Source organism: Canis lupus, chromosome X (genome assembly GCF_011100685.1).
Source record: "Canis lupus familiaris isolate Mischka breed German Shepherd chromosome X, alternate assembly UU_Cfam_GSD_1.0, whole genome shotgun sequence".
NCBI classification, from domain to species: domain Eukaryota; kingdom Metazoa; phylum Chordata; class Mammalia; order Carnivora; family Canidae; genus Canis; species Canis lupus.
In genome coordinates, this window is record NC_049260.1 from 120,041,314 (window position 1) to 120,054,689 (window position 13,376).

General features: G+C 49.2%; 1 protein-coding gene across 8 annotated transcripts in view; it reads left to right on the plus strand.

The window, feature by feature from the left end:
* MAMLD1 (mastermind like domain containing 1) overlaps positions 1 to 13,376 on the plus strand; it is a 121,903-nt gene that overhangs the window by 87,129 nt on the left and 21,398 nt on the right. The gene's annotated exons all lie outside the window — the stretch shown is intronic.

Sequence of the window (13,376 nt, forward strand, 5' to 3'; positions counted from 1 at the left end):
ACCCTTAAAAGCCGAGAAGACCGAGGGAGTCAGCAGAATCGCCCACGCTCACAGAGCGGCTCAGGGCCAGAGAAGGGAGTCTGGCCTTAGAGCCCATGCTTGTAACCCTGGCCATGGGGCGCTGCCTCCGGAGCTTTCTGCTCCCGCCTTGATCTCCTAACTATTGCCTCTTCTGCAAAACGGGCAATAGGTGATGATAGGTGGGTTGAGGATTAAATGCATTATTACATCTAAGGCATTTTTTTAAGATTTTATTTTTAAGAGTTTATTTATTTAGTCATGAGAGATGCAGAGGGAGAGGCAGAGACACAGGCAGAGGGAGAGAGAAGCAGGATCCCTGCGGGGAGCCCGATGCAGCACTCGATCCCAGGACCCCGGGATCATGCCCTGAGCCAAAGGCAGACACTCAACCACTGAGCCATGCAGGCACCCCTAGGTCTAAAGCATTTTGAACAGGGCTTGGCAGCACAAAGTGTCACTGAAGGTTTGCTATCACTAACTCCTGGTCCTGAGTCTCCAGGTCCATTTTCTAGGGGCTGACATGTGGCCCTCAAAACCAATGCTGAATAGGACAGAATAGGAGCAGTGCCCTCTCCCAACCCCATGGCCACCACAAGATTGACGGCACTTGCGGGGCCTGCTAGTGTCTTGGGCTCTCCCTTTGCCAGGCTTTGTCCCCTTGACACAACTCCAGGCCTGCTGGAAAAGGGGAAAGGCCATCTTTGCCCAGCTGGCGGGGGTCTCTTTCACTCCCCCTTGCCCAGGCTCCCCCATTCTGTCCATGGCACTCCTCTAGGCAAAACACAGAGTGGGCTTCCAGGCTGGGCATGTCAGCCACTCCACTCGTCCTTCTCTTGGCCTTTCTCCATATTTGTGAAGGACTAAGAAGTCAGCCCTGCTCACTCTTGCAGGGGAGAGAAGACAGGAGACCCATGCTTCTCCCTCCCAGCAGGGCCACCTTGTTCGGCTTTTACTGAAGGCCACATCAAGCCTCAGAAAAGTCTCCTCACCTAGCACATGGTGATGTAGACTAGTTCGTGGTATCTCCAAGTGTGATCATGGTGACCACAGAAGTACTGGGCCTTCACTGTAATCCCGGTTCTGGTTTTTGAAAAGAGTACTTTCTAAACGTAAGCTGACAAACGAACTCTTGAGTACGCAGAAAGGCTGAGTCCGGTCGTCTATAGAAGCTTTTTATTTGTTGACTTGTATTGCTCAGCTCTGGCAAGTTCACTTGACCAGTTAACGTGAATGATCTGACTGCAGTGGACCATGTGTTTGCACTGAAGGGAAAAGGCAAATGCCATCTGGCTTCAGGGCGGCAGTGGAGTGTGGCAGCTGAAGCGTGGGCATGGGGGTTCAAGAGCAGGCACGACCCCTGGCCGGGCCTTGTGCTGGGAGCAACATCACTGAGCCCCTCTGAGCCTCGGCTGCAAGTGAGGAAAGCGCTGGGCCAGGGCTAGCGTGGGCCCTGGGCTGGGATTCGCCCCCTCCTAGGTCAGATGTGTTTCCCAATTCAGAACATTAGGGCGTTCTGAAAGGTAATACGAGGTGTCTACCAAATATCACACAAGCCGCCGGTGGAACATGGGGTAGCGTTTCTTGATTCTTGCAGAGAAACGTGATTATCTAACTAAGTGCACACCAACTTTTGTCCCCAAATCAATGTCGATGCCAAGCTTACCCAAATAAAATAGGCTTTCAGAGCCTTTTGGGTTTGAAATTATAGATGAGGAATGTGAACCTGGCATTATTAAGGGAGGGACTCCTTGGAGTCGGGACACCCAGCCCCGGTGTGTGGGATGGAAGTGACCCCAAATCTCCTCAACCGCAACCCCCACCCTACTCCCATGGGCTGGGCGACAACTCTCTGTCCTCAGTCAAGGTGCAATGTGTAACCTGGGGCTCCTTCTCCCTGGACACTTACTGGGCGTCCTCGCACAGGTCACCTGGGACTTCCATTCTACCAGCAGCCACTGGGGAAGGGGCCCGCCATTTGCTCGGACAGGAAGACAAGTCCGTGGAGGGGACGGGACCCAGAAGAGTGGGGCTGGCAGGTGGCAGCGAGGGCCTGCGGGCCACATGGCGTGCAGAGCTGGAGGGCCGCGTCCTGGGGAGCAGGGATGTGGCCACTGGCCAGTTGGAAGAAGAACAAAAAGGCCTGAAATATGATCTGTGAGGCCGGCCGGCCGAGGCACCGGGGAAGGGGCGGCTGCGGAGACATGGAGCCACGAGGCGCATGATACTGTTTGCACAGACATTGAAGGGGCTCGAGGGCGGTAGCTGCCAGGCGGGGCCTCGGGGAAGCCTTCTGGCCCCCTCAGCCTTGGGTCCGCCGGCTCGAGGGCTGCCCTCCCAGTGCCCGGGTCGCAGGGCGACGGCGCGGGGCAGGGGACGCGCCCCGGGGCTGGGCTCCAGGCCAGCTTCCGGAGAACCCAGGCTCAGGACCCCTTGGCTCCAAACCGCAGGCCCGCCGCGTTTTACGCAGCCAGCCCCCTTTCCCTCTCCGGCCTTAGCCTCCCCGCCCGTGAGCTGGACGCCCTCGGATCCTCGTCTCATGGCTCGCGGAATGGTCCCTCGATGTCAGCTGCCACTATTTCTAGGGAGTCCCTGCCACTTGGAACACCAGTCACCCGATGGCATTAGGTTAGAGAGCCTCAGTGGCCAGGCCCTTCTCCAGCTGTTGGCGGGGAGTGGGTCAAGGAGGACATTTGTCAGGTGGCTGGAGAGAAGTCATGTGGAGGACGCATGTCGTGACCCCTGAAAGGACCAGAGCAGCTGAGCCAGGCCATAGCTTTCTGAGCCCCCCTGGCCCAGGAGAAGGGGAGGACGGCGGCTGCTCCTCCCTCCCAGCACAGACAGCAGAGGTGCGGGGAGCCCTGTGGGGGCTGCAGTGGATGCTGAGTAAGAAATGGGCCCCTGGACTGCTGCTGACAGGCCGAGAGAGCCGACGGTGGGCCACCTCGTTGGCCATCCAGCACCAGTGCCGCAGGAGCGCTGCTTCTGCTTAGTCACTGGCCTTGGGGGATGGGTGTCCCTTGTGTGCATTGTGTTTTCTGAGCCTTGCTCAGGGCCCTAGATGGATGCCAGCACTCAGAGCTCTGGCGCTGGACCTGCAGGGATGCCTTCCCGTCCCCCCTCCCCTCCCCTCCCCTCCCCCACTCACACCCATTCGCAAAGCCTCCCACAAAAACCTCGCAAAAATCCAAGGTTTCTCTTGGTTGGAATTTCCAAGGCTGTACTCACCTGCTCAGCAGAGCAGAACCGTTCATTACTGCTGTCTCAGTTAGCACTGCAAATTAAAATCTTTACATTCGCACCCTGACCTCTCATGGAACACAGAAATGATAAAACCAGGGCTAGACCAAGAAAATTATCTATTCTTGTCAAAGTTATCTCAGCTCCTCTTTCCACCAGAGAAACATTCGGGACGTATACTGTGTAATGATTCAATGATTCTACACAGTAATTCAGTGCCCATCACATTAAGGGTACTTTTGAGACTAAGGGGATGCTGTGTGTTGATTATACTTGAAGAAAAAAGCTTTCAAATATAAAGAAAAAATTTAAATATAGAGAAAGAGAGGCAGAGTCAAGAGAGATGGTGGCCCTGAGCGAAACTTCTTCTAGTCTCAAACTGTCCATGAGCATTTAAAAGCAGGTGGCAGCCCTCTTGCCAACATACTTGACCCCCACCACCACCCTGAATCAGATGCACCACATATTATCCAGGAGAGTCTGTGACCCTGGACTTGCGAGTCCTTTCACTGGCTCCCCTTAATTCTTCCCTTGTTTAGAGGGAGAGAGTTGGGGGAGAACAGCACTTTGCTCCTGTTATGAGAAAAGCTTCCTTGCATTTGTCTTTTGCTAAATCTGACAAGAAGCATCACAGATTGCATCTCAAAGGTTAGTCCTGCTGAAATGCAAGAGTAGGCCTCTGGGCAAGCTCTCACCACACCGGGGAGCATGGGGGAAGATGGGGTGGTGAGGCAGGTTCCCTGTGCCCGGGGCCGGAGCCGGAGCCGGGGCCGCTCTGCACACATCTCTGCCAGATGGGGCAGCAATTTCCTGAATAACTGTCTTTATTTTGTCTGTGACCACGACTGTACATACAAGCTTACTTTTCCCTTTCTTTCTAAATTGGGCCACAAAATGCTATTTAGCTTGAGGAAACCTTTTTTTAGCTGCTTTGGGAGGAAATATAATCAGTCACAGTGTAACATACATTTTTGAAAATTTAGGGGCCGGTTTCTCCGTGTTGACCAGGTTTTGTTTTAACCACTCTCAATTGCCATGAAACGAAACTGTAGGGCGTCAAATTTGGGAAATGCAGCCTCAGAACTTGGTTCTAATATTACCAAGAATCGGTTTTTCTTTCCGTTTCTCTTCTGGTTTTCTGAGAATCATTAATGATCTTCCACCTCAAAGCTATGTCCCTTTTTCAAAAAGCAGAAATTTAAAATTCACTGCTTGTCAAGTGCTAACCTTTTCAACATCAGCAGTACTTTCTGCCTCTGGAGTAATAATCCATCACTCAGTGAGGTCCACACCAAAACTGATGGGGGTGCCAAAAGCCCCCCAGTACAGAGGCCTCGATAATAGAGACCCATAGATAGATAGAATCCTATCCTTGCTTATTAATTGCATTATGAAGACTCAAAGGGCAGCCATTTTCAGAAACCCCCTCTCAGGTATTTGTTGGTTTTTTTGTCTGTTCGTTTTGTTTTGCCATAGAATACTTGAAGAGAAACCATAAACTTTGCTGAAGTTGGGGTGCTCAAAATGAGATGTTTAGAAACAAAGTGTAGAAATTATTTGAGTTTTCAGCATTTGCAGAAACAACCTGCTTATTTGTCACTGTAATGTGAGGGAAGGTTGGCAAAGAGTAGAAGCAGACACACAGAAATGTGTATGCTGTGCTCCTTTAAGCCATAACTCCTCATGACTATGTACAAACCCAAAGCATAGATCAGCACACGGAGAGGCAGTACAGTTCTAGAAGTGCAGCGGATTTGAAAGTGAAGCGCCCTATGCTGCTGTTATGACCTCAAGTGAAGAGTGAGCAAAACCTACAAAATGTCTAGGGTGAGCGGAAAGTCACAGTGGGCCTGCTCCACTCAGCTGTGGCTCTAACACCCCCCCCCCCCCCAGCCAGCATTGTCACTGCGTGCAGGGCTGGATGGCGATCAGGGCATGCGTAACCTTCCCTCCCACATCCCCCCACCCAGCCACCCCCTGTCAAACTCTTTAATGGCCCCATAGCACGGATTTAGGAAACCTCTCCCGAGTCCATTTGTACTTTTAGCCTCATCTGTCCCTTCGGGGTTGATAAATCCCAACATCTGGGCCTGTGGCATGATGCAGCCGTGTTCCAGCTACATGGGAGCTTGAGGAGGGCAGCAGAGGGTGGGACACTGTTTATGGTTAAAGCAAAACCCCCCTCCCGCTCCCCCCAAAGAAAAGTTTCTGCTTTTTCATAAGTAGTTGAAAAAGTTCAGATTTTTTATTTGATCCCATTAGTTTTGCCCGGGGTGACAAATGATACTTTGTTTTATTGCACTGTTGTTAGATGAGAGCTTATTGTGTGAGTTCCTCCCCTCGAAAGGAGTGAGGTTGTTGCAAGCTAGAAGCTCCACACAGGTCCAAAGAGATCACACTTCCATCCCAGACCCATGTGTGCCCCCAGCACAGCCTTCCCTGACTTCTGCCTCCCAGAACTAACAAGCTTCCAAGACAAAGCAGAGTGAGTGGAGAAGCAACATTGATCTCTTTCTTGCACATTTTGGTCCTTCTCCCATGTTAACAAAGTTTTCTGGCTCCCCCCACCCCGCGCCCCGTAGCATGCTACCGTGTTTAGCCATCCTCTATTTTTGTGCAGAGGAAGTGAGCATAGTTGTGGGGAGCTAGATTTTGTGGGCCCACAGCTGGATGACACATGAAGAGAATTTGCCAGAGCCAACTAACTCCGTAGGCCTATAGATGAAGGTGGACTCCTCATTTAGTTTTGAATAATGATTGTTTACTTCCAGGTGACAAAGCTTTATAGGATGTGGGAGGCCCCCAATCATCCCTACGTGAGAATAAACGGGAATAATTCCATGACCCTTTTGCTCTATCAGGCAACACTTTCAAAAAAGAGCTCTGGAAAATGTAAATGGACAAGATTTTGACCCCCATTAGAGTGACTGTTATTTAAAAAAAAAAAACAGAAAATAACAAGCATTGGCGAGGGTGTGGAGAAATTGGAAATCATGTGCACCATTAGTGGGAATGTAAAATGGTGCGGCTGCTGTAGAAAATAGTTATGACGGTTCCTCAGAACTAAAACATGGAATTACCCTATGACCCAATGATTCCATTCCTAAGTATAGACCCCAAAGAACTGAAAGCAGAGCCTTGAACAGTTACCTGTTCACCAGTGTTCACAGCAGCTCCATTTATAGCAGCCCAAAGGTGGAAAGAACCCAAATGCCCGTCAACTGCCAAGTGGATAAGCAAAATCCATCGGTCCATATCATGGATATTATTCAGTCTTAAAGAGGAAGGGAATTCAGACACCCGCTACTATGTGAATGAGCCTTAAAGACATTATGCTCAGTGGAAGAAACCAGACATAAAAGGACAAATACTGTGTGAGTCCGCTTCTCTGCGTAGGAGTAAGCAAATCTAGAGACAGAACCAGCTCTATAGTGTGCCTGGGGCTGGGGGCGAGAGGCAGACAAAAGGCAAAGTTAGTGTTTAACAGGGAATAGAGTTTCAGTTTGGGATGATAGACAAGTTCTGGAGTCAGATGGCGGGGATGGTTGCACAATATTGCCAATGTACTTGAAGCCGCCGAGCTGTGCACGTAAAATGGTTAAAAGGGCGACTTTTACCACAATAGAAAAAGAAAGGCTTAAGTTTTAAAATACTTGCCAATCCTCTCCTGATCAAGAGCAGTATTTTCTTTCCAATTAATATTAGCGTGCCATGCAAAAGTGGCAGCAAGCCTGTTTTGTGTCATAGGCACGTGGTAGTGACTATGCGCACACGCATCGTCTTGTGGGAGCCAGCTGGGTTTTCTGGCTGTCCTGGTGAGGTGCATGCATGTTAAACACATGGGATAGAGTTCTTAGGCATAGCCAGCACTGAGAAATCACTTCCCTGGTAAATGGAACACAATTTCTGCCCTTTCTGGGCATTTTGGTGGCACTACAGCACATGGGTCAGGGAACAGAGAAGTACTATAGACAGAAAGGGACATTATCTCTGCCTCCAAATGGGGTAAGAAACCCCACTTGCTTCATTGGTCCTCTGGTGCATCTGGAAGTCTAGAAATTCTCCGATAACTCACAGTTTGATTAATACAATAGCCAACAGAATGATGCTAGGGACTCACTGCGCATGACTAGCTTTCTGTGCAAAGTATCCCGCTGGAGCAAGTGCTAGGCCCTAGGGTAGAGTTCTGGAAAAAGTTAAGGATCTCAACCACAATGTGAACCAGCTCCAAAGGCCTTGATACTGGCACACAAAGTCGGAAGTGAGAGCCTCTGATTGATGCCCAAATGACCTTTGAAAAGTCGACACACCTGCTTCTTGTGTCCCCACTCACATCCACAGCTCCCAAGACCTTTGGTGTCTGCATTTCAGGGTTTGGTGGTGTTCACTTTTTAATCAGAGTTATTTGTGTCTTATCTGCGCTGCCACTTAATAACAAAAAGGAAGAAGTCTTCTCTGACTCTGTCAAAGTGAGCTGAAGGACCCTTTGGAGGAATGAATGGAAGCTGGCTGGAAGGGGTGACACGACAGATGAATTGCATCTGCTGGTGTTGCCGAATTAAGCTCTTGAGACTATTTTTGAGTGTTTCTGAGTAATTATTGGTAGAAACTCCCAGACTTCAAGGCCGATGAACTCAGGCTCTCATGCGGGGCCACCCCCCCCCACCCCGGACCGTGCTGCATTTTTCTGGTCCAGCTGGGGCTCTGGTCTCCCTCCAGCATGGGGCAAACAGTGCCTGACATTCCCCAAGTGTGAGATCTGGGAACACAGGGCCTCTCCAACCTCTAACGAACCCCCAGTTTAGCACCTCCAGTGGTAATTTGCACTGGCGATTCTGTGGTGGTGGTGGTGATCGTTTCGTGCATTTTGGAAAGACAAAACAGGACCTCTGGCTGCCATTTCACATACCACAGTGACAGTAGCGCATGAGAACCAAGCCCTCCGCCCCCCTCCCCCCAAAAAAAAGTTGGCTTAGAAAATCAGGCCACTCTTCCCACTGCTTTTTTCCCAGTTAAGATCCATTCATGGCACTCTGAGACGGCCCCAATATTCCTAACATAAACCAATACATTTCGATCCATCCTGAGAGAGCAGTGAGTGGTCTTCACTTACCCATGGCGTATTTCTAAGTCTGCTGTTTTTCTTTGACCAGCACAGTGTCAAGTAAGCACATTCTGAAGGCTCTTCAGCATATGTTTTCTCTTCAGGCTTAAAGTATAACTTGAAAGTTCTTATAAGTTCTGGTTGTATTTGAATAAGCTCCCACCCTTGGTTTAAAAATTTCAAAGAAACATTAAGAGGTTTCCTTTACTAGCTCTCAAGCCTAGATTTGCACATTCTTTGTGGAAATGATAGGTTGAGGGTTTGGTTTTTGTTTGTTTTTTGTCATTTTGACAGCTATATTGTTTGTGTCTTTTATTTGCTTCATTACCTTTTCATTTGGAAGTGTCTTCTTTGGCAGACTAATTACATTACAAGGAGGTTCCCTCCCACTACCCCCTAGAAAGGTCTCCTGACTTCAGAGTCCTTGAGAGATTTGAAGACAACTGTGATGTTCCCACGGAGTCTTCTCTTCCCTCCTGGCAGCCTGCCTCTAAACTGAGCACAAGGCATAGGGGTGTGGCAGGATGGGTAAGGCTCCACTAGACTGACCAAAATGCTCCAGGTGCATCGGTCCTGTGCAGAGGAGAGCAGGAGGCTCACACTTTGTTCCTGCCCCCCTAAATCGCACTTGCTGTGGTGGTAGCCATATCCCCCATCTGCCCTGCCTGAGCTCATTTTCCAGGCAAACTCCAACCTATATACCTCCCCTCTCCCAGAAGAGGTTCCTGAAGGCAAAGTGTTTCTCTGTAAACTTGCACTTGACTTGTGTCTATTTCCCACTCTCCTGGTAAATAAAGTTTGTGATAGAATATCGGACTAGGGATTGAGAACGAGAACGAGCCCTCATGATTGTTTCTAGAGCCATCGGCATCCTATTTGGCAGCACCTCTTACGGGCTTTTAATATTTTGTTTACAGTTATTACCTCTGAAATCTCTACTTTCTGGTATGTTCTCGGACTTTTCAAGGGATTTAAAAATTCACGAGCTTGATGCCAATAATTGCTTTTAGGAGCTTGCCCTGCCTATTTTCTATAGATGACTTCCAGTTTGGGCCATCAATTATTTTCCTCACAGAAACCCACAAAGTACATATTCGAGTTATTCGGAATTGAATATGAACTAGAAATCCTTAATGTTGTTAAGCTTCTAAAATGTGTATCGCACTTGACTAATGCAAAATAGAGTATTTAAGAGCTTGAGTACTGCACTTGAGATTTGAATGAAGTACCCAAGCCTGCCATAGTTGGTCCGCACCAGACGTGTTTGCAGGAGCAGGTAATGCAGGTGGTTCGTGTGTGTTGGATTTCTCTGTAAACCGATCTGGGGATGCAGGAACAAGACCTGAGGCTGAACCGGGTCCGACAAGCCCTGTGCTTCATCTTTGGAAATGGGACGCTCTCCAGTGTGAGGCTGGAGGTATAATGCAGACCTTGTGAACTAGGAGGTCTGGGGGCCAGGCTAGATTCCTTATCAGTTAGGGTGTTTTGAGTCACAAGTAACAGGAAAACCAGCTCACACTGGCTTGGCCCATGAAAGGAACTGACTGAGTCTGGTAAGTGGAAGCCCAGTGGTTGGGTCCACTTCAGGGGTGATTTGAATCAGTAGTTCAGCTGGCACAGGAGGATGTTGTTTCTTTCCAGCTCTGTTCCTATTCCTTCATCCTAAAGCTGGCTCCCCCTTGTGGGCACACACAGCTGCCAGCAGCTCCAGGGGTTACAAGCTTCCTCTTCCCTCATCCAGCGGAGCAGGAGAGTCATTTCTATTAGCTCTGTCAGAAAAACAAGGAGATTTCTTTCCCAGAACCTCCTGGGAAGCATAGTGGCCTGAACTGAGCGCGTGTCTACTATGCTGCTTCATGTGAGTCGAGTTAAGTGCCCCACTTCTAGAACCCACAGGGGGGCCAGGTTTCCCCAAAGCGCAGAGGCAGCATGGGGGCAAGCAAAGCTGCCTGAGCAAAAACCAGGGCAGGTGCCAAGAGAAGAAAGAAGCGACTAGCTATGTTGTTAGAATCGACCTCTCCGGCCAACCACATCCATCTGCTCCCTCTTTCCCAAGCACGCCCCTACAGAAAGCCTATTTACTCCCTCCCCAAAGGGATTCAGCTCTGATCTAGAAGCTGCAGGTGATGCCATCCCCATGTCCCAGCCCCTGGCCACTGCTCACTGTGGCAGAGAAGGAGCAGGAGTACAGAACACCCTAGGGCTTCAGGAAGGTTAGCAAGTTTCTGGAATTTAGCAAGTTAGGAGCAGAAACATAAAGATTGTTCATCCCTCCCCCTTCACTCCCACCCATATGGCATGGTGTTCTTTGGATGACCATGCGACTCCTGAAAGAAGCCCCTTCTTTATCTGGGAGAACCCATATCCTCAGGCTTCATTTTGCAAGGCTTCATTCCCCCAACTATCCACAACCTGGGTATTAGGTGTTCAGAGAGGAGTGGCACTGGGTACAGCCATGACACAGATAAAGTTGATTTTCCCAGGACCCCTCACCTGGCCAATGTCTCATTGTTCTTCAGGTCACACCTTAAAGCTCAGTTTTGCCTTGAGACCTGCTCTAACTAACCCCCTCCCAGAATAGGTTGGGTTCTCCTGTTTGTTCTCTAGCACTCCTCAGTGTTCCTGTATGGCACTTGTCAACCTGTACTACAAATCCTTGTCTAAGTGCTTCATCACATGAATGTGCTAGCTCTAAAAGGGCAAAAACCACATCCGCCTTGTCCACCAAAGTTGTGGCAGCACTGGCCCTAGATCATGGTAGATGCTCAGTAAATATGTGTCACACAAATTTATACAAGGCAGACTGAACAGATGTCAGCCATAGTACTTGACTACAGCACAGAACTATTGGACGACCTACAGTACACATTGTACAGTGTACGATGACAGCTATTCCGAAGCAAGCAAAATAGTCAAGCCCTCAGAAGAAACGCACACTCATGGAGAACCCCAGGGGTCCCTGGCAACTTCAGGGACAGTTTCATAGCCCCTCCCTCCTTCTCTCCAGCAGCCTGGTACCTTGGGGGCCCAGAATACCTCCCTACTTACTGGGCAGCAGCTCCTTGGGCACCCAGCTCCCTCCTGTCCCACATCCATACAGTATGTAGAGGGGCAGTTGGGGGAAAGAAGGCAGTAGAGGCCCCTCAGCTCACAGTATGCCCCAGCCAGCAGGGCCCAGATTGCTGATCTGTGTGAACCCCGCACCTCCCCTCTGGAGTATGGGAGTCCTGCTAGGCCATGAAATGATTGGCTCTGAGTAATAGCTAGAGTCCCCTGACTTCTGGCGCAGACCCTGAGCTCATAAATTCTGCATCTTGAAGCAGGCACGTAGCTTCAAATCTGGGAACAGGATATGAACTTCGTACACTCTTGACAGTTTATCACCATTGCTGTAATCCCCTGCAATTAAATATAATTTTATAATCAAATCAAACTGAACCCTTAAACTAATTTATTAGGAGAAGACCAATTTTATTAAAGTCCACAAGCTAACTAGAAGTATATCCTGCACATATTGACTTTGAAGATTGTTTAGTGTAACTGATGGATCCGTTTTCATTGGATGTTCACACGTCAAATAAGATATCTGTTCGCCCAGCCGTAGTGGCAGGTTATGCGTGTTTGCCTTTCTGGTTCCCAGAGCTAGACCTTATTGTTTCAAAACAGCCCCATAATCCACCTATTTACTGGGTGGCAAAGCTTCGGTGATGGAGAGAGAGCAGTACGGTAGATACCAGAACTTTCTCTGCAAGGCCGTGTACTGTGTTTGCTGAGGGCTGCTAGACGTGTCTGGGGTTTCCCTATGACCTGTATTGCCCATTTCATGACAGCTATAGAAGGAGAATAACAGAAAAAGATATCTGGCCCAGAAAATCACAGAAACTCCAGTAAAATTCAGACAGAAATTAAATCTCTGAGCTGCAAACCAAGTGCTTAAGGGAAGAGACAGAGAAGTGCTCCTTGCGTTGCTCACTGCTCACCGTGGTACTCCACGGGCAGTGTGAGGAGTGGCAGGGGAGGAGGAAAGAAGGGTTTCCTCTGTATTCTGGGCAGAAAGAATTGCTAACTAGCCCAGTGCTCCTTTGTGTCTGTTCAGGTCTGCTGTAAGGCAGACTCCAATATGGGGTTAGAAGTCTAAGGTATGTATCGGGGTGAGGGAAGCCTGCAAAAGCTACAGGGAAAGGGAGCCAGAGAAGGTACGGGGAGCCTCAACCCACAGTGCAGGTGATCTGTGATGACTGGGGGACAGAGGAAGATTGGGTAAGAACCATCTTGGACCACAGTGCAGCTCCAGGAAAGTTCCAGCAAGGCCAATGGAAAGTTCTCAAGCCAGAGTCTCCATTGGAAGAGTCTCGTACCTCACAGGAGTGGTCCTGCATTAGTGCACCTGCCATGTTCTGTCAGTGATTGGGAGTGGGGCCAGGGCCACATATGGTGACAGAGCCAAAAGGACGGCTTACGGAGGCCACCAGGCAATTATGGCCCCCAAGGAAGGAGATCCAAGCAGTCGTTAGCATAGCCACCACATCCTTCTTTTGGTAGCTAGGACTGGGCAGGCCCTTCACTGACACCCTGGCAGACAATACAGCTGCAGAAACAGATGCAGGGGTAACATTGGACTGACTACTTTGGAGAACAAGGTCAAGGCTGGTTTGCTTGGTTGGTAGAGAGACTGTGCTTCTTCGTTGCCTTCCTATTCTGCGTTTGGATTCTTGGGTTTCTCCCTTTTCCTCTTGTTTGTTCAATTTGTCCTTTGACCAGGTCTAGGAAAATATAACCACACACATTTGAAAGAAGTTAAAATGAGCTAACTGGCTGGTTTTAGTTTCCATCCTAAACATCTAAAGACTCCTAGGACTTGGATGTGAGGCAGACGGAAACTAAAGTTGAGAAATTGGCCTCTTGATTACACAGGGATGAGTCTAAGTATTGTTTCTCTAATGCCTAAGAATCACTGTTTTTTAGTTTTCCTTTGTACCACAATGTCAGAGTACACGAATATTGAAGGAAACCA